Source organism: Arvicanthis niloticus, chromosome 9 (assembly GCF_011762505.2).
Source record: "Arvicanthis niloticus isolate mArvNil1 chromosome 9, mArvNil1.pat.X, whole genome shotgun sequence".
Lineage (NCBI taxonomy): Eukaryota > Metazoa > Chordata > Mammalia > Rodentia > Muridae > Arvicanthis > Arvicanthis niloticus.
In genome coordinates, this window is record NC_047666.1 from 54,226,270 (window position 1) to 54,234,989 (window position 8,720).

Consider the following 8,720-nt stretch of genomic DNA (forward strand, 5'->3'; position numbering starts at 1 on the left):
CTACTTTTTGTCCCATCCATGTCCTTACCTACAAGTCACCTTAATATTCGCAGTAAGCTATAAGCATTTATTAATGTGATGTAGACTTAATGTAACAATAGAATTAAAGTCTGAATGAAGCTAGCAACCCATTGGAATTCTCCATCTCCCACACTCTGCTAGAGATTAGGTAACTATTTTTAAAAGCAAAGGGTTTGGAGGCCTGCATATCTGCATAAAAATTCCTTTCTCCTGTTTCTCCCTCCAGTGAAGCTCAGTGTCTCCTGGTCTTTAATGTGCATAAGAACTCTAAATGATTATATATACAAAAAATGCACACTATTTTCTAGGCAGTTTAGAGGGTTGTCAAGTACAGTTTGCACTTTATGTGAGTGATTTTTGTCCACACACCAGTGTTAGAGCCTAAGCCTGGAATGAGGTACAGCCACTTGTAGGCTCCCTCCCAGGTAAAAAGATCAACTCTCACAGAACAAACATTCTAATATATTTATAAACAGCACAGACTACCTGGACGTCATGAATTTTTTGTCATTAAAGCTGTTCATATATAGGCTAGAAAACCACTCTTAAAAACATTTGAAGAAAATAAGTGAGAATTAGTTTTCTTTCAATTCTTAAGATTTTATAATAATTAGACATGGTGGTGCATAGGCAGATAGATCTCTGAGCTCTTCAAGGCCAGCCTGGTCTACATAGCTCTAGAACAGTCAGGGCTACAGAGAGAAAAAAAAAATTCTTTAGTAAGATTTTTTACATTTGATGGGGAACAGCAATAAGCTAGTTAAATGTAACAAGATGAAAAAAAGACCCAAAGGTTGGGCCAGTGAGATGGCTCAGTAAATAAAGGTACTTACTGCTAAGCTTGGTAAGAGAGAACCAACTCTCACAAGTTATCCTCTGACCTCCACACACAGGCCATAATATACATGAAAGCATTTAGATATAGATAAATAACTGAATAAATAAAAACAGGCACAAAAGCAAGAATGGCATGGCATGTGGGGGAAGTACGATGCAAGGAACATGGTCATTTCTTCACACTTCCACCTGTCAGGAAAGCTCTTCCATCTTCTAGGCCAGAATTCAAGCTCTTCCTAGCAAGGCTTCTCTGAACAGCCCTCCACCTAGTCCCTAGTTACCTGTCATATTAGCATTTTTTAAAATCATAGTCCTCATTAGGGACCAGCAAACTTTTTCTATATAAATCTAGTTTCAGCTTGCCCCAGGTTTCTAAATGGCTTGTACACTAAGATTAGTTTTACATATTTAAATGGTTGAAGGAGGAAAGAATGAGCATTTCATGATATGTGAAAACTGGGTGAAATTCAAATTTTGGTGTCCAAGTTTAGCTGGAAAATAGACAACCCAGTTGACTTTCTGTCTGTTGCTGTTCATACTGAAAAAATAACTGCATGGCTACAGCAGAGGCTGTGTGCCCCAAAGCCAAAACATTTACTTTCTTCTTCACAAACAAACACAACAAACCCAAAGAGCTTACTGCCTACTGTCTTATCGTCCCTGAAATGGTCATGTCTGCTTATTTGTTGTCTATTCCTCAGCTCCACATCCAGAATGCAGCTTACTGAGGCAGAAACCTTGTTTTGTTCCTTTATTTTAATTTAGAAAGAATTCTGGGCCAAAGTAAAGGCTCAGTAAATATCTGGTGAATAAGTGAGTAGTCCATAAATGTTACTGTGTTTATGCTTTCTCCTGTAGAAAAGGGGTACTATTCTAGTAGAGATAAACCAAACAGTTCAAATTACTGGTGTTCACCAACTAGTGCAAGACACTGAAACCCCAGGATTTTTATGCTCAGGAAAGACTCAACAACTGAGAGGTGACATAACACTGTCAGCTGTTTGTACTTCTGTTTATCTTAAGATGCAAATACTTTGAGAAATCTCATTTCCTATACAGAGTACACAGCACAGACATCATGTCAAATCTTTAATAACATCCATAATTGCAAGAGATCTAAATCATGTGCTAATGAATTTTTAATATCTAGAATTTTCCTATGAGGCTCATCAACTATCTAGTCTTCTTTAGAAATTAAAAGGTTACCACCCACAAACCAGAAGCGGCTTTTTAATCTTTCTCTACTAGCCAGGGAGTGGGTGTGTGAGTTCAAAAAAACACCAACCAACTCTGTTGGTGGAGGGCAAGGTACTGTTAAAATCCCACCTCTAAGTATCTCTGTTACATGACACTAGTAAAACTACCACCCACTCACTATTTCAGTCTCAATCTTCTAATCTGCAAATGAAGGTGGGGGGCGGGGGATAAGACCCTACCTCCTGGAGGAATGTTATATCTTAACATTTCCATTAAAGTTCTTTTCCTCCAAGCTTTGTGACAATTTCTATATACTCAAAGACAAAAGTTTAGTTTAATTTCTAAAATTTAAGATACTGGCTAGGGACAGGAACAAATCAAACTTGTTACTTGCTTTTTCAATCTTGGGGGTTTTACTATGTTTGTTTTTCTTTCTGATTTTTTTTTTCCCTTAAAAGAAAAGCCAATTTAGGAATTCCAGCCTTTTCACGGGGACGAATGTGCACATGGATCTTTTAACAGCTATGTGAGGGATAAAACAATCATTTTAGATGGGGTACATGGTCGTCTGTTTTTCAATAAAACCTAAGCCTGGACATTGGTTATGATCTACCAAGGCTAAGGTAAAACGTGATATACCAAAATGCAAAGAGAGATATTCTCCTAAATAGTTCAAGTGGGCTACCTCCAGAAGCCCCAGCAGCAGATCCACTAGGGGAATCTCCATCAACGCTGTCCAGGGATGGAGTGGGACAGACACTAAATCAGTGGACCAACACCATTCACACTTTGGCTGAGGCTGAAATCTCAGGTTTTGTACAGAAATGCATCTCACTGCGGCCCCCTGTTCTCCACAAAAAGGGTTAGTTAATAAAGGGCATCCTAGGGCCAAGCCCCGGGGCCACCTAGACTCCCACCTCACCTATTTTTCGCAGGACAGCGGGTTTCCTCCTCCAAGTTAAACCAGGAGTTCAAAATCAAAACAAAAGGTGCAAGACTGGTTTCAGGTGGCAAGGGCTGACTTTCGGTGACCAACTTATGGGTACCGCAGGGCCGGACGAGCTAGGGCTCTAAGACCTCGGCTAGCCCGGAGGCCTTGGGCCTGGGCGGGAGTCCTCACACGCCCCTCGCTCGGCTCGGCTCAAGGGGGAGCCGGGGAGAGTGGCCGGGCGGGAGCGGGGGAGGGGGCTGTCCCAGTGACAGGCAGAAGGCCCGGAGACCCGGGGTCCAGCTGGAGGCCCGGGGCTTTGGCGCCGCCAGAGCGGCCAAAGGTCCGAGCCGCGCCAGGCCTTGAGGAGGCCCCGCCGCCGCGACGGGCTGAGCTAAAGAGACGGCCCGTCCCCACCCACGGCCTGGGCCAGCCACTCACCGGTGGAGAGACGACGGACAGCCGGCGTCTCCGCCAGCGCCGCGGCTCGGTCTCCAGCGCCGGCTCCTGCAGCTGCCGCCGCCGCGCCCGGTCCATCCCCGCCCCGACCACCCCCCTCCCGGCCCGCCCCCCCGCGCCGCCTCAGCCGCCGCCGCCGCCTCCGCTGCCGCTGCCACGGACCCGGCGCGCGAGCGCGAACCAGCGCGAGGGAACGACAGCGAGAACGAGAGCGCGCACCCCGTCGCCACAGCCGCCCACAACCTCCGCCTCCCGCTGACGGCGCATGCGCAAGGCGGGGCCGAGCGAGGCCGCGCACGCCGTGGGGGCGTGACGGGACCCAGAGGTGTAGCCACGCCTCGGGCCCGCCCACCCACGCGGGCGCAGGTCAAATAAGCTGAGGTCCTGCAGGTAGTGGGGCATCCTCCACGTGAGTTCTTCCCGTCTGTTCCTGCAGTTCGGAAGCTGGAGCACTTCAGCATCTCGGCTCTTCGACCCCTCGACTGTCGGTCCTTAGCTTCTCTTATCCTTAGCCTCTCAATCCCTCGGACCGTGGGCGCTTCAGCGTCTCGGCTCTTCCGCCTCTGGGCCCCACGTATCCTCAGCCCCTTTCTCTGCTTTTCGGGTGCCTCAGAGCCTCAGTAACTCAGGCCAGCTGCCCTGCTATATAGGCTAAGGCTAATTTCTGGGGCCCACTCCCCGAGTCACACCATATTCTCTCTACCTTGACTCCCAGGGCCTTCCACCTAGCGGACTGGCTTTACCAGATATCACCAATGAAGAACCCCCTAGTAGCTCCTAGCCTTTAATTAATAGGGATGTCTCTAACTCCATCGTCCATCACTCAGATAGGGAAGCTTCTTCCCGTGATGAAGGATCTGTGAGTGGAAGACGGGAATAAACAAGAGTCCTTGGCCTCGTGAAGTTTGAAAGCTGGTGGAGACCAAATGGGCGAAATGTACCAGGGGATGATGGAGCTACAGTCCAACTTAACAGCACTTAATTTGGAAGAGTGCACTGGGTGAGGACGTGGCCTGGCCAGAAGGGGAGCTAAGGGGCCACTGGTCAGGGTGCAGACCTGACCTAGACTGCATGTGAAAAGAGGGAGGTAAACAAGGGGAGGAACAGGCTTGGGACTTCCCAGAGTTTCAGGAAGCCTTTGCGCTTTTCTTCAGCTGTGGTTGCAGGGCTAGTAACTTGATTATTATGTCTGATTTTAAATTATTACGCAGGCATGTGAAAAGTGGCCTGGGTGAGGAAGGTCATTCAGGAAACAACTGGCAAGGAGGGAGTGTAGTCATAGAGAAAAACATTGGGGGGGGGGGTAAAATTGATAAGTTTTGATGGGTTGAAGGAAAGGTGAAGATGAAGGAGAAGGAGGTGGCAGGGTTGACTCAGATTTGAGGGTAGTAAGGATGAGCTTGCAGATATAAGGGGCAGCATGAATGAAGCCACTAAGGAAAGTGATCAGAAAGTGAAGGGTAAGCATGTATGCCATTGTAAAAGAATAAGCTAATTAAAAAAAATGAGTGATAAACCCAAAGATAAAACTGAAAAGAAAGAAGAAAATGTAGAAAAGTCTTTGTATCCCTGAGTTAGGCAAAGATTTATTTTAAAGGCATGAACCATGACATTATTTGATCAGTTAAATTTTACCAAAATGTATGTTGTTTATAAACAGTTGAGTAATTAAAAAAGCAAACTATTGATGAGAAATGAACTCAGAAGTCGAATATATTCAATGAAAGCCTTGTCTTCAGGATATGTAAGACCTTCTCTTTCAGTGCTGAGGATTGAACTAGCCTGCTAAGTAAGTACTAAACTACACAGTTACCTTCTCTGCCCTAAATAATAAGACAACAGTCCAATAAAACAGTAGGCAAAAAAGCTTTGGTAAGTATTTCACAAGATGTAAAAATGGCCATTAAACAACAAAAAGGTACCATTTTACTCATCTAGGGATTTGCAAATTCAAACCACAAGATACACACTGTCATTTGAGTAGCCAAAATTAAAGACTGGTGACCCACCTGTCACACTTCTCTCCTTAGCCATACTTAATTTTTAAAAACAAGAGAAAAGAAAAATAAAAAGCTAAATGTCTTAGTGAAGAGACACCATAACCAAGACGATTCTAAGAAAAGAAAGCATTTAATTTAGGTTTGCTTACTGTTTCCGAGGTTTAATACACTATCAGCAAGCAGGTAGCAGGCAGACATAGTGTTGGAGAAGTAGCTGAGAGTTCTACATATAGATCTATAGGCAGCTGAAAGAGAGAAAGTGACTGTGCCTGACTTGCCCCCCCCCCCCAAAAAAAAAGCCTGCCCCGAGAGAGACAGACTTCCTCCAGCAAGGTCACACCTACTTTGACAAAGACATATCTCCTATTTCTTCCCAAGTACTGCTAATAACCATCAAACATGGGTATTTGGGGGCCATTCTCATTTAGCCCACCACAGACAGTCATGCTTCCACTTAATATGATGTAATGAAAGAAACAGCCATGCTTTCCTCAGAAGGGAATGCAGTCCTTGAATCACCCCCCCCCACCTTTGATAGCTGCAAGATGAAAGCATTAATTATGATACAAAGTTAACTTAGGCATATGTCTCCTTTGTGCCATAGCAATTTCATTCTCCCCTAAATAATAAGGATTAGTCATTGCAGCCTCTACAGGACATTTTTTTGCCTAATTGAGATGGCAAAAGTGACCCAGTGTTTCCTGTTGTAACCAAGACCCTGGAACCAGAAGAGCTGTCCATTGCTGCTCCTTCCGGATGAAATCAGTAGTCAAGTGACCCTTCTTGTTCTGTTGGCTACCATTATCCTTCAGTCCCAGCACTGAAGAAGCAGTTGTATATCTTTATCTGGGGCCTGTGTATGATTCAAAACTATTGTACACTAGGAATTAGACCCAGACTGACTGTTGTCTTCCACAGTTAACCATTTGTAGGAAATAGACACAGGCTGCTAGGGACAAGGCATAGGAGCCACTTCCTGGTGCAACTTAGATCTTCAAAGCCCATCTGTGCTATTATGTGTTTACAATTTTGCCACTGCATTGGCTAACACTGACTTTAAACTCAGGGACATTGTAATTAGCTGTTCTGTGGGTCAGTATTCAGTGTCTAACAATGCTCATTAAGCCTGAGGTATCTCTCAAGAGGAGAGTATTTCTCCACAGAGGAAGAAAGGACTTTGCTCCCAAATTCAAAGAATCTGCACTGCAGTTTTCCTCATGGGCCTGCCAATGGCTCTAAACGTTTCCATCAACCCCTTACACTGAAGCTCTAGTTGGTTTTTCAGAAATCTTGATAGTGTTTCTTTCAGGGCAGATCTCAGAGTTTCCAGTCTTCTAAGCATAGCTTAAATTTGGATTTTCAATCTATGACCTCTGTGCAATTAGGAGCAAATAGCCGAAGCCACAGACTACCAGTCTTGCCAATCCTCTTTGTACCTACTGGGAATGGGGGTCATTAGCATCTTTAGTCTTATCAGAGAACTTACTATGTAGCCTTGGCTGTTCTGGAGCTCACAGAGATCCACCTGCCTCTGCCTCTGCCTCTGCCTCTGCCTCTGCCTCTGCCTCTGCCTCTGCCTCTGCCTCTGCCTCTCAGAAGTGCTGAGTTAAAGCCATGCACCATCACACCCAGCTCTCAGCACCAATTTATAAAGCTCTTAAGTTAGAATTTGATAAGTTATTTCTCTATCAGTGAAGTGAGCCAATTCAAGCCAGACTAGAGTATATTAAATGCAGGTTTATTTGGAAGCTACTGTCTGGTGAGTTCACTGGCCCCAAGGACTGAGGCCAAGGGAGTTGCCATGGGGAGAGAGGAAAAGTGGAAGAGAAAGAAAGAGCAGAGAGGTAAGAGAAGGAGAGAGAGAGGAGAGACCAAAATGTCTGGATTTTATAGGGAGGAGCTTCTGCAGGAAGGGCAGCCCAGTCCTTAGGCTGGAAATTTCAGGTTTGGGGCAGGGTATACCAGGTAGGGACTGAGGGATGCTGGGGGTGGGTATCTGAAACCAAACAGTATTCTTGGGCCAGAGAAAGTCAAGGTGCTTGCCTCACAAGCCTGACAATCTGAGTTCTATCCCCAGATGCCACAGTGGAAGGAAGAAAACAGCTCTGAAAAGTTGTCCTCTGACCTCCACATGTGTATCATGATACTGGTGACCCTTCTGCCATAATAACAATAAGTACAGATTTTTTTTAAAAAAATTTCTATTTTTCTTGGGCAGGGGCTGGAACTCAGTAGTAGAGTGCTTGCTTAAACAGGCATAAGGCCTTGGGTTCCATCCCAAACACTGAAAAGAAAAAAGAAAGATTATTGATTTTAAAATAACTTGGAAAGCTGGATATTAATTTCAGTCTCTCCAACATGGAAAATATTAGAAAAAGGAGATTTCAATTGTAATGCCTCACTTTATGTATAATGACAACTACAACAAAACCCCTAAACTTAAAATTTCTTATCCTACATTGCAAACCACAGCTCCTCTCTCTCTCTCTCTCTCTCTCTCTCTCTCTCTCTCTCTCTCTCTCTCTGTCTCTCTCTGTCTCTCTGTCTCTCTCTCTCTCTCTCTCTCTCTCTCTGTCTCTCTCTCTCTCTGTCTCTCTCTCTCTCTCTCTCTCTCTCTCTCTCTCTCTCTCTCTCTCTTTCCCTTGCATTCCCTCCCCCCTCTATGTGTATGTATTTTATAATCAGACGGAACCTAGGACACCCTGCATTCTAAGCACACACATTATCAGTTAAATCTCTAGTGCCTACAAAGTCAGTATACAAATACAAGCATACAGTAGCCGGAATGCAGCTTCATGGTAGCATGCTTGTACAAGCCCTGTCCCAAGGACCCCCTTAGATACACCACAAATGTCTTGAGTTCTGGAAGAAAATAAAACCTTTTTCAGTTTCTGTCTAGAATTTCACTATTCACAGTGTGGTCCCTGGATCTGCAACAAAGTATCACCTGAAAGCAGGTAGAAGTGCAGCATCCCAATCTCATGATGCTGAAGTCCTCATTTTAACAGGGCCTCACAAGCATTTCACATGTGTAGTACAATTCAGAAACGACTGTTAGCTTGGGTTGGTGGCATATGTCTTTAATCTCAGCATTAAGAAGGCAGAGGCAAGCAGATCTCAGGGAATCTGAGGCCAGTCTAGTTTACTAGTGAGACCTTGTCTCAAAAAAAAAAAATAAATAAATAAAAGTATAGTCAAAGTTGACTAACATGTTATTTAATAATACTTTTTTATAGGAAGTAAACATGGAAAAATTAAAAGCTTAAGTTGTTGCTCAC

The 8,720-nt window shown here is 44.6% G+C and overlaps 1 protein-coding gene across 4 annotated transcripts in view; it reads right to left on the bottom strand.

Annotated features, from left to right (window-relative positions):
• The window catches only part of Tmcc1 (transmembrane and coiled-coil domain family 1), a 176,091-nt gene extending 172,542 nt beyond the window's left edge, over positions 1 to 3,549 (bottom strand). For 2 of the 4 annotated variants that reach the window (XM_076940328.1, XM_076940325.1), the window contains exon 1: positions 3,425 to 3,515. The gene's annotated coding sequence lies outside the window, so the exon portion shown is untranslated. Of the gene's footprint in view, positions 1 to 3,424 lie in introns of all 4 variants that reach the window. The other 2 variants (XM_034511594.2, XM_076940326.1) reach the window with 2 other exon arrangements.
• Between the last annotated feature and the right edge of the window lie 5,171 nt (positions 3,550 to 8,720).